The sequence below is a fragment of the Oreochromis aureus genome, linkage group 3 (assembly GCF_013358895.1).
Source record: "Oreochromis aureus strain Israel breed Guangdong linkage group 3, ZZ_aureus, whole genome shotgun sequence".
NCBI lineage: Eukaryota > Metazoa > Chordata > Actinopteri > Cichliformes > Cichlidae > Oreochromis > Oreochromis aureus.
In genome coordinates, this window is record NC_052944.1 from 1,110,644 (window position 1) to 1,133,282 (window position 22,639).

Sequence of the window (22,639 nt, forward strand, 5' to 3'; positions counted from 1 at the left end):
TTTCTCTCTAATATTGGAGGCTGTTACCTTACACTGTTAAACAGCTTCAGATGACTGTTGTTGTCTGTTGGGTATTGTCACTTATAAATAAAGTTACATTGAATGGATGTAAATGGATAGATGTTATTGTGACAAAGAGAAAACGGTTGTTGACAGATAGATTGTTGTTTTGTGTGTCTGCAGTCTGTCAGGCTGTCTGATCACAGAGGAAGGCTGTACTTCTCTGGCCTCAGCTCTGAGCTCCAACCCCTCCCATCTGAGAGAGCTGGACCTGAGCTACAATCATCCAGGAGACTCAGGAATAAAGCTGCTGTTGGCTGGACTGAAGGAACCAGGCTGGAGGCTGGACACTCTCAGGTATGAAGAATGTCTGATAGAGGAGGAAGAGCTGGAAACATTTCCTGTGTCCTTCACTCACTTCCTGTTTGTTTCCTGCAGATGACACATGAACAATCACACATGCAGGAATATTTTCAGGGACAGACACACTAGTCTAGCTGGATAGTACGTGGATATTTATGTAGGGGTCTCCAAGGAGTCTGTTTGCAGGAACATCTAGGTCACAGGTGTACCTGAGATAGATGCCAGTGCACCTAATAAAGTGTCAGCTAACATTTGGAAATGGAAGCTTAAATAATGACAAACTCTACATTCACAGCTGAATTCACAATAAATTTGTTCTCAAGTGCACATTTTTCTGTTATTGTTCTCAAACAACAGAATGAGAATGAAATATTGATTCTAACAGGGCCCATAAACAGCATTAGCTTAGCAGCATTAGCTTATCAGAGTTTCCATCATGGTCACACAAATCCTTAGCAGAGCAAAGTGGCCTACTTAGCAATAGCTGCTCAAGTTGTATAAAGCAAGGGAAAACAGTATTAGCATTAGCTGCTAATGGCAGCTTACTTAGCATAAACTCTTCACATCTTTATAATGCAAGGGAAAGGAGTCACTCATGGAAGCCTATTTAGCATTAATGTCTCACATCATTATAACACAAGAGAAAAGGGTATTAGCGTTAGCTACTAGTGGTGCAACGGATCAAAAATCTCACGGTTCGGATCGGATCACGGCTTTAAAGTCACGGATCGGATCAATTTTCGGATCAGCAAAAATAGAAAAAAAAGACAAAAATTCTACTCGCCGTTTACTTATTTAAGTATTTTTTATCTATTAAAAAAACATTCAACTGAAGACTCATTCCACGCACTTATATAAAAACAAATTAAGGTGCATATGGACATTATGGGCCATGCTGGGCAGCCTCTGCATCCTCTGCACACGGCCATAAACAACCAGAGGAGTCTGTTCAGTGACAGGTTGCTTCTCCCAAAGTCAAGGACCAGCAGACTTAAAAAGTCCTTTGTCCCACACGCCATCAAACTGTTTAACTCCTCGCTGGAGGGGAAACGGGTACAGAGGAGGGGGGAACAAGTAGCTGTAGTGCCTTTTCACTGTGCAATAGTTTTTGTTAATGTCCAACGGTGTAATAGACTCACAATACTTGAAATGTGCCGTTCCCTTGTATTCTTATTCCTATTTATTCTATTTATCCCTTTTGTATTCTCTGTATTTATATATGTGTAAATGTGGTATATTTCTGCTCACATTCTGCAACTTCTGTTGGTGCTGTGCTACTGGAAACTGAATTTCCCAGAGGAACCCACCCGAGAAATAAATAAAGTTTAATCTAATCTAATGTAATCTATAGGGCAGTGCAGGGCTTTGTATCTACCGCTCCGCTGTGATATAACTAGTGGTCACGGTCTCGTGGCTTTCCGTTGCCCTGGAGCTCCACCCATTTGTAGTTAGAGCAACAAAAGATGCCTGGGACAGTTCAGCCATAACTTTAAACTTCTCCTGCTCATACATGCTTGGAACGATCTTGTCACTGAAGTGGACGCGCAACGAGATATCATAGCGTGGCTCAAGCACGTTCATCAAGGTTTAAACCTTGTTTTGCACAACAGACGACGGCCTCCCGTCTGCAGCTAAACACCCCATTAGCTTTTAGCTTTAGCCCGGTCGGACTGGGCAGTAAAGGGCTGCTTAAATACCGCAAACTCCTCTGCTCCGCTACTTGGACCGCTAGCGCTGATCATATCTACGGCTTGACAGACTGACCACGCGCACCATACGCATACTTTTTTTTCTTTTTCGAATCTTCGGATCACGTGCGTACCGAACCGTGGAGTGGGATCGGTTCGGATTTCGGATAAACCGTGATCCGTTGCACCCCTATTAGATACTAATGCTTATTCACCTCAAATTAGCTTTACCTGCTAATGGTAGCCTACTTAGCATTAACTCCTCACTAATATAATGCTAATTCACATCAAATTAGCATTAGCTGCTCATATTGTTATAAGGAAAGAGAAAACGGTATTAGCATTAGCTGCTAATAATTATTCACCTCTAATTAGAATAAGCCACTAAAAGCAGCCTACTTAGCATTAACTCCTCACATCGTTGTTACCCAACTTGAAAGAGTATTAATATTAGCTACTATCATTTTTAATAAGTAAGAGAAAACAGTGTTAGCATTATTGAATAATGCTAATTCACACTAAATTAGCATTAGCTATTTACAACAGCGTACTTAGAATTAGCCGCTCACATTGTTAAAAGGGAAGGGAAAACAATATTAGCATTAGCGGCTAATAATTATTCACCTAATTAGAGTTAGCCCCTAATGGCAGCCTACTTAGCATTAACTCCTGACATCGTTATAATGCAGGGGAAAAGGGTTACCATTATCGGATAATGCTAATTCACATCAAATTAGCAATAGTTAATAATGGTAGACTTTGTATCATTAGCTGCTGTCATTCTTACAAAACAAAGGAAAACAATATGAGCATTAGCTGCTAATGCTGTTTCATCTAAAATTAGAATTAGCCACTAATGGCGTCCTATTTAGCAGTAACTCTTCACATTGCAGGGGAAAAGTTAAAATTGAATGAAAAAAAGTATTCACATTACCTACTCATATTGTTAAAAAGTAAGAAAAAATATTGTTGGCATTAACGGATAATGCTAATTCACCTCAAATTAGTATTAGCTAATAACGGTAACCTACTTAGCATTAGCTGGTCACATTGTTATAAAGCAAGAAAATATGGTATTAGCATTAGCTGCCTATTCCTATTCACTTAAAAATTAGCATTACCTGCTAATGGCAGTCTAGTTAGCATTAACTCCTCACTAATATAATGCTAATTCACGTCAAATTAGCATTAGCTGCTAGCATCCGCCTACCTAGCACTAGCTGTTCACATTGTTAAAAGGGAAGAGAAAACGATATTAGCATTAGCTGGTAATAATTATTCACCCCTAATTAGAATTAGCCGCTAATGGCAGTATACTTAGCATTAACTCCTCACATTGTTATAATGCAAGAGAAAAGAATTAACATTATCTAATAATGTTGACCTTGGCCCACTGGAAAAGTTCAGAACTCTGTTTGCTAAAGATTTAGGAGTGTTTCTCGATAGCTCTTTCTCATTTGAGAAACAAATAACTTCTGCTTTTAAAACCAGCTGTAAGGTTTGCTTAAAAATATTTACTCGTATATGAGTTTTATAATCGATTGCATAATGATAGAGGTGCGATCCTTACTAGTCTGTGAAGACTCTGTGTGCCTTCCAGAGTGGTCTGGCATGCACACACACCTTAAGGTCATGAGAGAGGTCGTACCTTCTCTTACTGATTTATGGTGTAGGAGGACACCTACTCTGTGTCTGGTTAAGTATAAGAGCCCTTTGTTAGGGGGACCGCTGGACTCTTAGCACCAGCTTTGGGGTCACAGGGTCCCATCTGGAACACACACACACACACACACACACACACACACACACACACACACACACACACACACACACATACCTACACTATGCACAGACTGGTACTCTTTGTTCATACCTGTGTAAGACGTCATATGTTAATGAACTTATGCATATTCATGTGACCTCAATAAAGAGCAGTGTTACGAGGGAGCAGATGAGAGCGACTGAGGTCAAGTGAACAAAATAATCCAAGTCGAGCCCTCAGGTCTGCAGATAAGCAGCTTCTGACCAGAACTAGCCGTAAAAACAGAGGTGAGCTTTATCGATGGCTGCAGCCAAACTCTGGAACAGTCGCCCTTCACATCAGGTCGTCACCAACACTCGACATTTTTAAAACCCGGTTGGAAACACATTTGTACTCTGTAGCTTTCAATTGTGAGGAGTCTTTATAGTAATTACTGTGTATGTTTCCTATTTTATCTCTACTCTGTGCAGCACTTTGGCTCAAGCTGTTTTTAAATGTGCTGATAAATAAATGTAGATTTCTTTGAATCAAACAGTGGAGCCGAGCTTTGAGCTCAGTGTGTAACAGTGTGTGTATGAGAGCCATGTAATGTCCATGTGTGCATGCTGACTGTGCTGCTCTGACCCCTCCTCCTTTCAGGGTGGAGCCTGCTGGAGTCCGATGGTTGAGACCAGGTCTGAGGAAGTGTAAGTGTGTTTTTAATGGGATTCATGAAAACAAAGCAGCACACATTCAACCATCTTCATCATGTCAGGAGTCATCATCAAAGTGTCAATCAATGAACAGATGATGGATCAATAACTGCAGCTGGATTGTGTTTGTTCTCTCCATCAGATTCCTGTCAACTCACAATCGACACAAACACAGTGAACACAAAGCTCCAACTGTCTGACAACAACAGGAAGGTGACACATGTGGAGGAGGTTCAGTCATATCCTGATCATCCAGACAGATTTGATGTTGGTGAACAGCTGCTGTGTAGAGATGGTCTGACTGGTCGCTGTTACTGGGAGGTCGAGTGGAGAGGAGGCGTTTTTATATCAGTGAGTTACAGAAGCATCAAAAGGAAAGGAGGCAGTGCTGACTGTGTGTTTGGATACAATGATCAGTCCTGGAGTCTGTACTGCTCTGATGATGGTCCTCATTCTGTCAGGCACAATAAGATAAAAACATCCATCTCCTCCTCCTCCTCCTCCTCTGTCTCTAACAGAGCAGCAGTGTATGTGGACTGTCCTGCTGGCACTCTGTCCTTCTACAGAGTCTCCTCTGACACTCTGATCCACCTCCACACCTTCAACACCACATTCACTCAAACTCTTTATCCTGGATTTTATGTCTCTCCTGGTGCCTCAGTGTCCCTGTGCTGAGTGTAAAGAGTGTCTCCTGTTAGAGAAACACTCTGACTGTTGAACAGATAGTTCAGTCTGTACATGTCTGTCTCTTTCACTCACAAACACGTTTTCACATTCATGGATTCAATCAGTTGATGTTTGAAACTCTTCTCAATGATTCCTTGTAAACTTCTTCCTCTTCAGTCACAAACAAACAGGAAGTGATGTCACATGTGTTCCTGTCCACAGCAGAATGAGTCTATTGCTGACAGTGATGTACAAACAGAGTGAGCATTTCTGAGGCCCAAAATAAACTGAGTAGTTCACTGAATGAACACTGTGAGCTCAGTTCCTTCATCATTAGTATGGATTATATATGTATATGTATTATATTAGTATCATATATATCAGGTGCTGCTGGTTCCAGTCATTGTGCAAATGTGCTGTTTGTAAGGTTGTAAAGCTGCAGTCAGCTGAGACTGAAGAAGTCACCTGATCAGTGAGCAAACGTGAAAACGTCCAGATGAACAGAATCAAGCTTTTGGGATCAGCCAGCAATGCAGCATCATTGTTGTTCAGGTTCAGACGTTTGCAGGAATGAACTGATGACCAGAAACAGCTGCAGAGTCCAATCAAATACCAGCTGGAGTTCAGCTGCATTTGAAGAAGTCAAAGAAAAGTAAGGATGGCAAAGGGCGATGTTTTCTTCCAAAGAACTGAAAACATGGTCGACGCCTCATTAGAAGAATCATCTGGACATTTGTGAGGAACTCTAACCAAGAAAGCAACGTCACACAGATACAACAGACAGTTTCCATGACTGGAAGTGTTCAGTGTAAAAATGCTACATTGCATTATTGCATCCTCTCACCACAGGAGGCGCTGTTGGCACCACTGATTGCTGATCAGCTGTTCTCTGATGATCTGATTGATCCTGTGAATAACGGGACTCACTGAACTCTGTGACACAGTGAAGATTACAGAGTTTAACATCTGACTGACGTCACACAGACAGAAGGATGAACCAGTGAGGCACAGAACACAGTTACTGGAGATACTGGATCAGCTCCATGTGAACCTCTGATGGAGAAGCTGCTGACCCAGAGAAACATCAGGACATGACGGGCAGCTGCACTGATCTAACAACATGTAGCAGAGCTGATCTATGTTAGAGGATCTATGACAGCAGCTGAAAGTCCAACACTGGATACCAGCTGAGCCTGTGCTGAGTGTTACAGGAAAAGAAACACTGACACTGGTAGACACAGTGATGCTGACTGGGGCACAGAGCTGAATGATGCAGCATCAGGACACTGTTTCAGTCTGACTGACAGAGAAACCTGTAGCTGCATCTACATGTGAGGCAGAGGCCACACAAGCAGCTTTCTATGTTTCACAGTGACTGAGATCTTCAGTGGGGGTGGACATGCTCCTGTACAGACCTCTGAGGAGAACCAAGGTGCAGTCAAAGAGTCCAGTCTGTCCTCACAGATGTCAACATGTGGTTTCATCAGGTCTGCTGTCAGCTAGCAGGCTCACATCAGAATCACTGTTCCTGAAAAACACAGTCTGTGTGACATCATCAGTCAGCTGATCGTCCCAGATCTGAATGGTTTCTGTCTCTACTGAGGAAGTCAGAGAATCTCACTGAGGTGTGGATCAGGTCTGAGTGAGCTGTGGAGGGACAGCTTTAAACAGTCCACAGGTCTCACGTCCTGCTCAGTCTGGTAGCAGATACCTCGTATTGTTCCAGATGTGCTGACATCACCAGCAGCAGCAGCAGCACAGCTGTGTGATACCATGAATCTCAGTTATTGATCCAACACACAGGAAATACAAAGATCAGGATTTATGAGAGTAATCATTATGAGTCTGAACACATGATCACTGAATGTTAGTCTCCACAATAATAAGCTAACACAAGCAAACACAGCTTTCAGCTCTTATTTTGAAACTTCTTTAGAGAGCTGTGATGTGAGCGTGCCTGGCTCTGAGGCACTTGGGTCAGCCTCTGTTGTTTAGAAGTGTTACAGACTGTGAATGACACAGACCTGTCAGTTTCATGTTTGTCTGTAACACAGCTCAGGGGCTCCATGCTGAACGCATCCATCCAGTGTTATTGATCCAGGACTAATACCAGCATTGGGATCAATACTACACAATCACATGTGTCCACGTGATGCAGTTTGAAGACCAATCAGATGTCTCTGTATGAGGAGGCGGGGTCACAGGAGGTTCACAGAAACTCTGCAGCAGCATCATCAGCTCACATGGAAACTTTGATGATTCACTTCTGTGGTGTTTTTACAGAAACACGTCACAAAATTAGCTCCACCTGTTTTGTGAGCTTTGAGTTTCTTGTCTTCATCCTGGATTCTTGTGTTGGTGTTTTTACACACAGCAGATGTTTCCTGGTTGGTTCCTTGATGACCACATGAAGCTTTCTGAAGCTTGGATTGAAAACGCTTCATTACTCAAAGCTTTCCAACACAGGCCTCTGTGCTGCCATCTGGTGGACAAACATATGAAGTGCAGCGTGAAGCTACAAATTAAACTGCTTCAGCTGCGTTTATATATAACATACTATAACCTATATAACTATATGTACAGTGTATTATGTAGGATTTAGAGCTGGGGTAGAACTGCTGATGGCCTGGTTGTTATTTATGTTCCCCATGGTTCACCAGCTCTCACACAACATCAGCACCAATGATCCACGTCCTTATAAACCTCTGAATCAGGTCCTGAAGCAGTGACGTCCTGAGTGAAGACCTCACTGATCACATGACTCTGGTCACCTGGACTCAGTGTTTCTGAAGCAGTGTGCTGGGTTTTTACAAATACGTGGCTGCTGCCTGATGTTGGGCCCACAGAGGAAGACGACTCTCTCACTCTTCTTCACTTCCTCCTTAAACATGTGGAAGGAGAGCAAAGTGCTGCCAGACTCTTATTTCTGACAGGAACAGAAGAAACCACAGCAAACTGGTCCAGTTCTTCATCTTCATCACAATCTATTTATTTCTGATGGTGTCTTCAGTCTGAGGGTTTGAAGTTTCCATGTCTGTGTGATGTGTGGTGTGAAGGCTGCTGGTTAAACTGGGACTCACTGTTTAAAGCACTGAGTGCTCATAGAGAGATGCTCCATGAGTCCCAGTACAGACTACAAACATGGTGGAAACTTAGCTTTGATATCCACACACTCTGCACGTCTGTGAGTAACTGTGATGAAGATGTGCAGAGATCTGTGTACAAACAGGAGGAAGACTGTAAAGACTCTGTGCTTCTAACAGCCTCTGTTAACATATGTGAGGCTGTTTGTTGTTGTTGCCATGGAGCTTTTCACTGTTTGGGTCAGCAGGTCATGTGATCAGGTTTGTTCTGTGAAAGCTGGACGATGGTTCAGTGTCAGGGTTTGTTTGCATTCATCAGTAAATATCTAAATAAATCAAAGACTCCATGTTTGTTCTTTCATCATGTGACCTCTGCTCATCCATCTCTGTGTGTATCAGGATACATTTAGTTCATAATACACGAGTCAGAGAAACAAACAAAAGACAGCGTGATGTCCTGTATGGACAGGTGGAAGGAACCAAGTCCTCAGCTGAAACACTCGTGTTTGTCCACAGACAGGAAACACAGCAGGAAACAAAGAAGCTCATGGATAACACACTTCCTGTCAGTCAGAATGAGGCTGGAGCCAAACACAGAAAGGTGTTTTTGTCCAGATGAGCCCAGAGAAGAAACACGAGTGTTCACAGACATCAGAAGCTCAGAGAGGTGAAACATGAGGTTGGAGTTCTCGTCAGCATCCAGAAGAGCTGCTGTGAAACCCTGAGTACTCATGACAGACTCTGATGGCACAAACACATCATGATTCAAACATGAAGACAAACATGGAGCTCCTGATCCTCCTGCATGAGAACAAGCTGACATGAGCGCTGTGTCTGAGAGTGTCTCCCTGTCACAGTGACAAGAACACAGCTGCTGCTCACAGTCATTAAACTGACCTGAGGTCAGCTGCTAGGACGTCTCTGTGCTCCTTACATATGAACCATGTGACCTCACATCAGTGCTGTGGATGACTGTAGTCATAGAAGAGTAGAGCTGTAGCAGGTGGTGTGAGGAGGAGGAGGAGGTGGTGTATTCTAGTTAACGCAGTACTGAAACACTCCAGCAGAGGGCGCTGTTAAGTCCTTATTGTAACACAGTTACTGTGTGCAGTTAGACTTCATACATAATCTGCACTGATTTCAATCAGACATGCTGTCAGTAAATGATTGTTTCTATTGATTCTACTTCCTGTTGACTAGTTTGATGACAGTGAAACAATCACAGCTGATTGTGTGATGATGTCACTGTTACATTCAGTGTGTGTGACATCATGTTAGTGCAGCTGATAACAGCCTGGTTATGATGCTGTTAGAAACACATGAACGTGTCCATAGATCAGTGTGTGTTTAACATGAGAGCTTCAGCCCTGCTGATGTGTTCAATAAAGACATGCAGGAAAACTGATGAGACTCTGAAATAACTCTTTATATTTATAATGTAACTCTGCATCAAAAGAACAACAAAGGATCCCAGACAGGTTTATGTCAACAAAGACGATTCTGATGTTTCTGTGTTTCTAACAGTTTGACATTATTAGTAAACAGACTGCAGTGAACAGGATTTATAAAGAGCTTATATATAAAGATATGACAGCTGTTTGTTGATCACTCTGTGTTTGGACCTGATCAGTCCAGCTGTTTACTTGAAATATGTTCATTTACCTGTGACGTTATATTTATGTTCTTGTCTCTGTTGAAAACACATTTTAATGTCCCTCAGATTTTTCTCCCAGATGAATAAATATAAAATGAGACAAACTGACTGCAGCTACTTTTTGTCCTTTCTGTCAGAAACCTTCATGTGACTCATGAGAGACACGTTTCAGCTGTTTGTGACAGATCAGAGGCCAACAAGTCATTTATAACACTTTCCATCATTGTTTAGCACAAACACATGTTGACACAGCAGCGGGCCGCGCAGTGAGAGTCAGAGCCAGGAGATAAAAACTCCTGTTTGACCACAGCCTCACTTTGTTCCTGCAAACACTTCCTGTTGTTGACTGGGTGGAGTCAGGAAGCCAGCGAGGCCCTGCAGGACTGAGACTGCAGACTGGGACGTGCTCTGTGATGGAGATCAACAGCATCACTGACTGTTTCTGTGAGGACACCATCATCCCAGCAGGGCTGTTTCCCAACAACAAGCCTGGACCATCAGAGACCTGAAGCTGCTGCTGAATGAAAGAAGAGGATCTTCAGGTCTGGAACAAGGACGAGCTGAGAGTGTTAATAACGTTACTAATGTTCAGCTACACTTTACTAGGTCACATCTGTGACACACGTCACTTAAATAAAGAAGGAAATATTGGCTCTGTTTTATCTGCTGGGCCCAAAAGTGACTCCCCGTATTTAACACTAGATTTACTATCCTGCGCAAATTTGCGTAACTTCCCTAAACCCAACACCCCCTAGAATTACTGGCTTTTTTATTTTCTGGTGCAAGTCCCGAGGTGTTAAGCACCCCTGCTGAGATTTTCACAGGTCGTCAGCTTGTTTCTCCTCCAGCTTTTGTTGTGCAAACCACCCGTTGTCCTTGAGGCCTGGCACATTTGCATTTGCTCACTCAGAGTTGCTCAGATCCAAGGCAGGCCAAACCTCTGTGTTACAACTTTCAGAAATGCCTGGTAGAAATGCTTCAACTTACTCATGAGATTTTGACCACATTTTTTGCGAAGTCACAACTATACTGAATGCACGACCGTTGTTGCCAGCTGCAAGAATGCTTGGTAGGGAACAGCTGTTCCCACTAAGGTTCGTTCAAAAGTTTGAAACACTTTGAAATAAAACAGACTTGTGTACCCATATATTGTGAATGTCTGTGTTTTGTATGTAGGTTGTAAGACAGAGGTTTGGCCTGCCTTGGATCTAAGTAAACAAATGCCAATGTTGCACAAACACACACACACACACACACACACACACACACACACACACACACACACACACACACACACACACACACACACACAGAGCAAATCTGCATTTATTTGTCCCACAAGTGGAAAATCTGCATTGTCATTGCAAAAAGTGGACAGAGCACAGTATAGAAAGTGCACTATACAAACATTTTATATATATATACATATATACATATTATATATATATAGTTATACACACACATACATATATTATACACACAGACACATCTATATCATATACACACACACACATATATATATGTATGTATATATATGTGTGTGTGTGTGTGTGTGTGTATATATGATATAGATGTGTCTGTGTGTATAACTAGACTTTATGCATATTATATAAGGTGTGGCTATATAAATATATAAATATATGTACAACTCTGTGTATATATGTTTATGGACAGGCATGCAGGCAGGTAAGGAAGGAAAGCAGCCTTGCAGGAAGGAAAACTTGAATCTCTCATGGTTAGGGGTTGGGGAGGGTGTGTTTGCACAACAAAAGCAGGAGAACAATGGAGCTGACGACCTGTGAAAATCTCAGCGGGGTGCCAAGAGGTGTTAAGGTCGGGGGGAATTTACGCAAATCTGCGCAGGCCAGTAAATCTAGTAGTAGGGACTTGCACCAGGGAAAAAAGGCTCAGTAATTCTAGTGTTAAACTGCTATGAATAACTTGTTGGTCTATAATATGTGAAACATGTGTCAAATGTCTCCATCATGAAAGATATCAGGTCATCTTGAGCCACAAAAACATTCCTATCATGAGGTAGAAGCTGGAATCAGTTTGTTGCAGAGGGACGTTTATATATCCCATATTTATCCAGTTAAAGTTGAAATTCAAAAATGTCTTTTCAAGAGTCGTCTGTCCAAGAGGAGCAGAAACTGCAACAAATATAACAACAGTTATTTAAGCTGTTTTAAAGGCCACAAAGGAGCAGATTGGTTATAATGCAGCTGCTTCAGAGGAATAAAGATGAAACACTGTTTTTATTTCATGTGTAACACCTTTCAATCATGTGTTGACTAAAGTCTATTGACCAGTATAAGTAAAGACATCACACACACACACATGGAAACACTGAAACCTGTTTTTGGTGCAGCAGCGGTCCCAGCTGCTCGCCTTTATCTAGACTGGGTCGGCTGCTTATCTCAATATAATCAATGTTTAAAGTTCTCAGTGTTTCTGTGTTGCTTCGTATAGGATCTCCCAGCATCATCACTGTGCTGTCCAATCATTGTGTGCTAGGTTACCCTTATAGTGCGATGTGTGTTTGCACAAAGAGAAGCATGTGTGTCAAATATAAATAAGCACAGAACAGAAAAAGCTGCCAGTTTCTTCTATTTAGAGTCAAGTTAGTGTTTTGTGTCTTTGTTTGAGGCCTAATGTCAAGCAGAGGTGTGTGTAACTGCACTGCTCTGTTATATGTGTGACATGTGTGCTTCAGCATCATCTGATTCCTTTTTGTCGTTGTAGAAATAATAGATTGTTTATTAGGTATTGAGGTCATAGGGGATGTAGTTTATTAGTGGGTGTCATTGTAGGATTTTGTTGTTGATAGAATAGGAATACAAAATAAAAAATAGCCCTGGAAGGGGGGAACAAAGAACTGAGGTGCAGGGCAGAAGGACAATCAACCCCCACCCCCAGGACAGTAGCAAGAGTTACTGAGGGTGAGGAGCAGACAATGGTGAATGGACATTTCCTTAAAAGGAGATGGGGGTCAGGGTGTCAGCATAACTGGCCACTGTACCAGTGTTTTTCCACTGTGGGGATTTACTGTAGGAGGAGGAGACCAGAGACTATATGGGGGCGACCGTGGCTCAGGGGGTTGGGAAGCGTGTCCTTGGGCAAGACACTTTACCCTACCACCTACTGGTGTTGGCCAGAGGGGCCGATGGCGCAATATGGCAGCCTCGCTTCTGTCAGTCTACCCCAGGGCAGCTGTGGCTACAACTGTAGCTGCCTCCACCAGTGTGTGAATGTGAGAGTGAATGAATAGTGGCATTGTAAAGCGCTTTGGGTGCCTTGAAAAGCGCTATATAAATCCAATCCATTATTATTATTATAACTGTAGCTGCTGTGTAAAACTCTTCAGATCAACTTTAGAATAGGACTGCATAGGATGTAGTGTTGATCTCCAAATGCGCATTTGTATTGGGATTGGGAAATAAAGTGATACCTTGATACTTGGAAACATCTCAGAGTAATCTCTACCAGGACCAAAAGAATCGCAGAGACCGGCGTTGTCTCAACATCTTCATGTGTTGAGAAGAGAGAACAGTTATAACGGAGGAGCAAAAGGAAGCCCTGAAATCTAAAACCACTACTATACTGTGAGCTCAGCTTGACTTCTTCAATGAGAACACTAACATGAGAATACAAACACGTTACTGTGAGCGCTACCTCACTTCTATGAGACTACTCGACTGCCTCTATGACACATTGAATGTAACTTGTATGCTTACAGGCAACACAACACAGACTGACAAACAGGGTGCTTTGTAATCACTGTGTCTAACTGGGAGGTGTGGTCCATGAGGGAGTCTTGGGGCTCTCGCAGACCTGAGTGAGGAACCTGACACCGGGTAACGTCCAGTGCAGGAACCGAGAGATGTGGCCAGCGAGGAATTAGGAGGCAGAAAATTCTCAAAGTCACTGCAAGGAGGGAGACAGGGGTTAGCAGGTGTTCCAGCCATTACTGCAGTGAGAAAAGTGTCAATTTGAAAACAGTCTTACTTCTTTGCGGGAGCAGGCGAGGCATGGAGGGGTAAGAGATCTGGGAGAGCAACAGGGAGCGTCCAGAGAGTAAGTCTGTAAGGATCCGGGGTGGGCAGTGGGGCAGGCAGGTGTTAGCAGTGCTAACGTTCAGAAGCACTTACAGACTGGAGGCAGCTCCTTCTGCACCTCCTCACTCTTCTTTTTAAAGAGAGCTTCTTGTGCCCGTCATTGAAGTGCTGTTGCTGGTTACCAACCACCAGTTTGTTGGACCCGGACCAATCAACACTGACAGTTTACAGGTGCTGACGCTGGACCTGCCAGAGTAGCGCTCTGCTGTGGTTGGGTAGTTGGGTCAGAGGTGGGAGTGTTTCTGATGTGATGTTGCTTCAGATAAACTATCAACCCAGGTTCCTGAAACATTTCTCCTTAATAAACATTTCATTTAGTTTTCTAGCGCCTCGCAGAGCCAGTGGGTCTTACTCCAGTCATCTCGAAGTGTCTCGAGAAACTGGTCAGAACTCACACATTCGATCCTCAGTTCACAGGAAGAACAGGTCAGGATGCCATAGCCCTCCATACAACCGTAGCTCACTTAGAACAACAGGACAGTTACATCAGCCTTGTCTTTACTGATTTTAGCTCAGCTTTTAACACCATAATCCCTGCCAGACTGGTAATCAAATGACATGACCTCACCTTTGTGTGTATTCTCTCCCTGTTTCTCCTCTCTCCCAGCCGCGCGGTTTGTTTACGGAAGTTCGCGCTTCCGGGGAGGGCGTGGCTCGGATGGCCTTCCACCCGGAAGCTCCTCCGCACAGCTGTGGCCTCACCTGCACTTGATCGCTCTGCCATCTGCTTCTAATCAGCCTCCATCTTAGAGCTGTGGTATTTTACGGTGTGTTCACACTGAACGCGATAGAAGTGATCAAAACGCGCCAGACGCCCCTAACTCGACGCGTGCAAATTCGCACATCGACGCGTGTCCAATGCGAATTTATAAATGGAGAGACAGTAACTGCGTGTGTGTATGTAAGCGTGTAAAACCTGCAGATAGTCAGATTAACAGTATTTCGTCTCTATCTGTCATTCTGCAATTCATCTCATGCAAACAATAACGCGGCCACAGTGTGACGTGAAAAGAGGCACATACCTTTGACGTTGCGTGACGAACTCTGTATTCCTCGTCCACACGTAAACGCAAGAAAGGAGTTTTAAAAAATCTCAGTTTTCGGTGATTCGAAACGCTGTTTACATGTGAAACAGCTGCGTTTACACAAATAACCGTGTAGGTGTGGACGCAGAGTAACAGAGTTAGTAGTTTATATTATTACTTCCCGTAATTTATTGCAGATTACTTGTCTTTGCTTAATTGTTTACTAAATGTTTGAGGTGTGAAATAAACCACAATGGAGCAAAATATGGGTGTGTGTGTTTGGAGGATGTGCGTGCCTGTGCGTGCGTGCGGGGGGCGCAAACATTTTTCTTGTAAAACAAAGAGGGGCCCAGCAAAAAAAGTTTGGGAACCACTGGGTTAGGTGGACAACAGGTTTTGACTGGGTATGGAGGGACACATCAGTGTCCAGTGTAGTGGTTTATGTGCAAGTATACCATCAACACTGACACAAATACTTTGAATAGCTGTAACTGTAGTGACCACTGTGTGTGAAAGGGTTAAGTGATCAGGTTTAAAAGATCAGTGATAAATCTGTGCTGTTGGATCAATAATGAAACAGACTGCTGTTAGAAATAACTCTGAAATAACTCTGCCTCCCTCTTCCCACTCCACCACACCCACCCACACAGGTGGGGCCGTGGGGTGCGGGTGTGTCACCAGGGTGCAGGGGAGACATTCCCCCCCATCTGTCCTCTTCTGGCCACCTGTGCCTCAATTTTATCTCACAACTTAGACATCCACATTACTCACACTCTCATAACACACACACACATATATATATATATATGTAGGGCCTTGAGGGTGACCACGTTAACGGCGTCCAGAGGACGGTCTGTGTATTCAACCCTACCTCTGGCGCCGGTGCCCACCTCTCAATTTTAAATCCATGTAGACATTGAGGGTTCTTGGGAGGGGCCGTGCTAACACCTGCTGCTCTCTGGCAGCAGCACCATGCCCTCCCTTGTTTTAAATGCACTTTAGAACAACACGCAGCAACACTACACATGAGCGGGAGGAGGGAGGTATGGGGTCTTCACACACCCCCGTTCTCTACTAGCCATCGGGGCGGGGGGGCTGGGGGGCTGGGGGGAGGTGTTGGCTGTCCGATTGGCCTCGCTACTGCTGCGGAGCCTGGGGCGGTCTGCTTGCCTCCACCCCGGGGGAAAGGGTCACATCTCTTGGGTCTGGGTGCCGTTTCCCCCTCTGGGGGCGAGGGTACCTGGACCCGGGGTATAGAGTATGTTTGGGGAGTATGATTGTGTGTACAGTGTCCATGTATGTCTATCCCTACGTTGGGTGAGTGCTGAGTGTTTGTATATGTGTGCATGAGGGTGGGAAAGCATGTTTATGTCTGTGTGTGCCTGTTTGTCTGTGTCTATATGTCAGGTCGGGTCTTAGACTCCACCTCTCTGGGAACTCCCAGGCCCTCCAAAGGCCTATCTCTACTCACCACACTCCCTGCCGGTGACTGATGCCCTCAGGGGTTGGTGCGTTGATGGTTCTTAGAGTCCGGGGCTGGACGCTCAGGTATGTACCAGCTCACTCCCGGTGGCTACTTGGCGGGGCCTGGCGCCTGTTGCTCGGTCAGGCCTCTTCCGGGGCGCGGCGGGCATGCCACTGCAGCCCCCTCTGGCTTCTGCTCCGTGGCTACTGGGTGACCCCCTCGTCTGGGGGATCTCCTCAGCCCTTCCCAGGAGGTTGGCACGGATGCCCCTCCGGTGGTCCTCCTTGGGCTCTCGCACTCTGGGGCCTCTGGATGTCTGGGACCTGGATCTCCTCCATGCCTGCTTCATGCCCTGGGGGACGGGGCTATGGCTCTCTACATCCCCTTGCAGACCGTTACATGGGGAAACCTTTTGAAAGCGCGTTGATCCACACAGGTGTGCACACGGGTGTTCACTGTTCGTAGACATAAACTACACCTTTCTTAGCTGCTACTTCAAAGCACATTGTGCGCTGTCTGTCCTGCGTGCTGCACAACAACATTCAATATTTAGTATTTACTGCTGTTCACACTTAGCTAGATTAACCTGATGGTGTTGTGTTTAGTATGTTGCTTTGTTTTTTTTTGCTTGTTTTCTCTTCTTTTTCTCTCAACAGGTGATCCAGGAGATTTTTTTCCCCTTTCTCACTGTCCCTCTTCCCTTCTGTTTTTCTTTTCCTTCATCTTTCTTTCTCCCTTTCCTCTCCCTCAGTCATGTCTGTCCCGTCTGTAACAACTGAAAATAAAATAAATAATGAAAAAAAAGAAAAAAACAGAAATGTGTCATGGTTCCGTTTAACTTTACCTTCAGTTTGCACCTCATTACAGTGATGTGCATCATGATTTCTTTCATCTATAAATGTTTGAATGTTTGCTATTACTCTTGCCTGTCTAGTTGCATGTGTGACAGTAATGTGTCTGTAAACCTGCTGTACCCACAGGCATCTTTATCTGGAGCATCTAATAGTCTTGGGTCATTACAAGTAGTTTTGCATGGAACACTGCCCCTTTTGTTGCATGTGTACAGGATGCTTTCTGCTCAATATCTTTTTCAGTGCCCCCTTTCTTTGCTTTGACGTTATCGTGTAAGGGGAGAATAAAAGAGAGTTGACTTGGGGTAGTGCCCTGCACGGCCTTGCTATCTTGGAAATTAACTACACAAACAATGCCTTGCCATTGTGCCTAAGCACTTACAACAATGCCATTTAAGAGAGTATTGATCTACCCAATGCAGGGTCAATCATTGGATCAATGGTGTGTGGGTTGGTTGGCTCGAAGGCTGTTTGACTGCATGAATGAATGGATGGTTGGATAAGGAATGAATAGGCGGTTGCATAATGGATGGATGGATGGATGAATATATGGATTGATTCATGGGTAGACTTAAAGATGGATGCATGGAGGGCACCGGTGTCGGGTCTGCACAGAGATGAACTTGTGTAGTTCTGAAGATGTTACTTGCTTGCTGTATTTTGCGTAAGACTCACTTCTGTCCTGTACACCTGCCACCATTAAACACAGCCTGCCACTTACTGCAGGTTGAAGTTGATTTGTTGTGAATCCTCTACAAAGAAGCATTTCTTAACATGAAGTGATTGTTTTTTTTAGTTATTGCTGATTGGGGCAAGTTTATATTTAAGCCCAGTAGGTATAGTAGATAACTACCTCCTATTTACCAAAGTTTTTGCTTACCTGGATGCAATATTAAGCTGAAATCCGTCACGTAGTATTACTGAAACTGAAGAGTGAGAGACTGAGAGATATAAATTAAAAAGCAGTCATTGTCATTGTTCTTGGTGGATTGTTGTGATGTGTTCACACCAGGGTTGATTGACCTAGTTACCCAGCCCCTGCAGCATACGATGGAGAAATGAAGATAATGCAACACAAGGGAGAAAGTTATGTTGCTTTATTATTCTTATATGTGAGGCACTTGTGAGTCTGTGCACCCACATGCACAAACTCACACACACACGCACGCACACACACTGAAGTGATGATCAGGCGCTAAGGGGTCGCGCCTCGTGAAGAAGTAAAAAAAAAAAAGAAGAGCTTATTTAAAATTCTGTAAGAGATGTCAGTTGTGCCCTCTGCATATTTCTATGGAAAATTTGTAAATAGCTTCTCTCTTGCCAATCACCCTGTCTGCTCTGTGCACAGCAGCATTAAAAATTGATCCTTAGCAGCACCAGGGTGAAATGCTGCCAAATGACTGATTAAAAAGAAAAACCTTTAATCTTTGCTTAAAAGGGTCTACTGCCTTGGCATGCCTTTCCCTGTGCTCCTCTATCTTTCAACGCCGTGAAGGGAAGGAGGGGGTCGCCGTGGGGGAAACGGGGTCACGCTTCATGTAGAGTCAGCGCTGTACAGTGATATAGCTCTAGAGGTGAGGGATTTCACTAAGAGGAGATCCAGGAATCAACATGCATTGCTGTCTTCTGAATTTAACCTTAAGCCAGAGGTTAAAAACACATTTGAGCTTTCCACAACAGGAGCTGAGTGTGCTGTGGCACTCCTGCTAATGGCTTGTAGAAAAAAGAATTGTTTCTTCCAACTTAACTATTCAGGTTAACAAAAAAAAAAATCACTGGGGCTCTCAAGTTTGACAGCTCATTTAGCAGCACAGAATTAGAAACTGACGCCCAGCTTCTCTATATGATGACTACAGAACATACACATGCAGTTTTAGAACATAAAAAGGTATTATAACGTATATTGAAATTGCTGAGAGGTGTGTTTGTGCTTCAGAGAGCAGAAAGAAGAACAGACAGTGTGCTCACCCAGAACCTCAAACTCACTTCAGAGACCTTGTCAGAAAACCCTCACCAATAGAACACACAGAGAAAGAAAACACGGCAAGTCTCCAGACATGTCAAACACAAACTGGTTCAAGGTTCGGAAAGTCCAGAAGGCTTTGAGGAGCAAGAGACAGATGAAGAAAGTGAAAGTGCAGAGGAAAAAGAAAGACATGAACAAAAACCATACACAGATGAGGCAATGTCTGCAACAGAAACGGATGGGACAGGAAGTGGCCACTCATCAATCAAATCCAAGCAGGGGGATGATACAGAGGGTTGTCAGACAGCAGTGCGGTTTAAGCCAAGGAGCAGAACATGCAGAAATAGTCAAGGCAGTCTTCATGTAGTCTTCACTACACTGCATCTTTTACCTAGGTCAGACGGCAAGCAATGCAGGCCGCTGCTGGCACGCTCCCCCAGCTATCAAAGGGACAACAAGCTCAAAGCAGAATTTCATCTGGGGCTCAAAAGAGAAGATCATATCTGACCAAATCAGTCCAAAAATCTGAAGGCGACAGCAGCATTTTGCAGAGCCCCGAGCTCAGGCCTGCACCCTGACCTCCTGTGAAATGTCCTGGAACTCAATTTGTAACCTCTTGTCACCATCCAGCAACGGGACCACACAGTGGCCTGAAGTCTTCCATTTACAGATCTTCTTCAATCTCTAGCTCTGGACAGCAAGTTCACACATTCCCTTCCTCCCATTTGAGATTGCAGGTTGAAACCTCTCTTTCTCAAACTCCTTCATCTAAGCCATTTAAAAAGTGCTCTGCAAACAGAAGACGAGCTTTTTACTTTGGCACTACTTCTGCCCACCAGTGAACCAAGTGAATGTATGCAACTTTTTTTTGTTATCCTAAACATGTATATTTCTTAACCAAAAGCCACACAAACAAATCACTGGCTATGGAATTGTGCTCTCTGTTATCTACTTGATAATGGATAAATAGCTAAATATTTTTGCTTGCAAAAACAACCTTCTGCTCTGGAGGAGCTCTCCAAATCAGAGTCCAGATGAGCATTAATAGGGTCCAATTTACCCCTGTGATCACACATTCTGATTTGGCAAGTACGTTCCTCCGATAAGCCATCTCAGTCAACAACACTCCTGAAACTTGACCTTATTTGAAGGCTTTGGTCTAATGCCCTACAGTCAAAGCCGTGTGTAGAAAATGCTGAGACCTTGAATCACATCATTTCAACAGAACCTGAGAAGGTTGAGGGTTGTTGTTTCTTACCCACTGCGCCACATTCATTTTAATGCTTACAGTATGTTGTTTATTAAAGACATAACGCCTTCTTGGATCTTGGCCTCTTGTAAGACATTTTCACGGTGAGGCATTTTCATGGCTGTCCGTCTCTTCGGTATGAGTCACATGTGTTTGCCACTGTGGCTCTTTTCAGTTTGAGGAAATTGATTTGTTGCACAGATAATGTGAGCTTGCTCTTTGTCTTTGTTGTCTTGTTTCATGTCTGTCAGTGTGTCCTTTATTATTGTGGTATGCAAACTGGCTCTTTAACTAAATGCTTAGTGCAAAACTTTTATCATCCACCTTTAAAAACACCTGTCTGTCGTGTAACAAGTTGGCTTTTTTTTTTTTTAGTTATATTCAGTTATTATGTGTGCCTATGACAAGAGGCACACATATTACTATTCGTCGGATTTATTATTATGTGTGCCTATGACAAGAGGCACACATATTACTATTCGTCGGATTTATTATTATTATTATGTGTGCCTATGCCAAGAGGCACACATATTACTATTCGTCGGATTTATTATTATTATTATTATTATGTGTGCCTATGCCAAGAGGCACACATATTACTATTCGTCGGATTTATTATTCTTATTATTATGTGTGCCTATGGAAAGAGGCACACATATTACTATTCGTCGGATTTATTATTATTATGTGTGCCTATGCCAAGAGGCACACATATTACTATTCCTCGGATTTATTATGTGTGCCTATGGAAAGAGGCACACATATTACTATTCGTCGGATTTATTATGTGTGCCTATGCCAAGAGGCACACATATTACTATTCCTCGGATTTATTATGTGTGCCTATGGAAAGAGGCACACATATTACTATTCGTCGGATTTATTATTATTATTATTATGTGTGCCTATGGAAAGAGGCACACATATTACTATTCGTCGGATTTATTATTATTATTATTATTATTCTCCAGTTTCCGCCTGAAATTTTGCAGCTTAATCTCGCCCGCAGTTTTGAGACAAGCTTCATATATGTTACCTCATTTTGTGCGGCGGATCTGGAATGGTGTGCTATGACTTTTGGTGTTTATAACTATTATAGTTTTTAAATATTAATATTTTAGTGAAAATTTTCCCGCTTCTCTGCCAAACAGTTTTGAAAATAGGGTTACATATGTTAGATCATTTTGTGCGGCTGGAGCTGGACTAGTATGGTATACACTTTTGGTGTTTATGACTTTTATAGTTTTTTAAATATTAATATTTTAGTGCAAATTTAGGCCAATTCATCTTTTGGCGCCAAATAAACAGACTTCATTTGTGGTGTGTTGGCTCTCTCTAGTGGTATGCCGGGAGTGGTACAGCCTGTCTACCCTTATTTGGATTACCGTAATGATGACAATTTCAACGGTGCACACAGCGTCGCTGCTTTCAGGAGCCATTGGAATTTTTAAGGTTGCGCAAATCATTCAAAAGTTACGGTAATGCTTGGTGGAAAACTCAATATCCCACAATTCATAGCACGCCTCTACAGAGTGAACAATGGCGGCCACCACTTCGTTTTATATGTCTTTTATTCGTGTTTCTAGGTCACAAAATAAGCTTTTAAGATATTTTCAGGCGAGAATGTAGGTGTGTAAACTTCAAATATCTGCTTGTTTTATCAAGACATCCCATATTTAGCGACAGTGCTCTGACTACGCCGGTCCTGCCTGACAGCTAGCCGGCTACCTAGCTAGCTGCCGCACTTGGCTGCAAATGGATAGCGAGGGGACTCTCTGTCGCTTTCACCTCCCGGTCTCGCAAATGCTCGCATAGAATCGGAGTTATAGCTGGATGTGGAAAAATAACTGAGTTGTTTGGTGGTGGAGCTACAACAGAGGGCAGCTACCCACCGTGTGTGACAGAAAGGATATGCCGCCAACGAGACATATGAGGCCGGGCAGGCGATTGCTAACGCGGGTGGTCAATCATGGATCAGGGAAAGCGAAGGCAGGAGCGTGAGGTGAACTGAATTTCAGGTAAGAAGTTATGACCTGCACTCTATTTGGGTCAGATATAAA

General features: G+C 43.5%; 1 long non-coding RNA gene across 1 annotated transcript; it reads left to right on the plus strand.

Moving 5' to 3' along the window:
• The first annotated feature begins 182 nt into the window (after nucleotides 1–182).
• On the plus strand, nucleotides 183–4,659 carry LOC120438516. Its single transcript, XR_005611965.1, has 3 exons — nucleotides 183–357; nucleotides 4,453–4,499; nucleotides 4,648–4,659. It is a non-coding gene; the product is annotated as an uncharacterized LOC120438516 (long non-coding RNA).
• The last annotated feature ends 17,980 nt before the right edge of the window (nucleotides 4,660–22,639 follow it).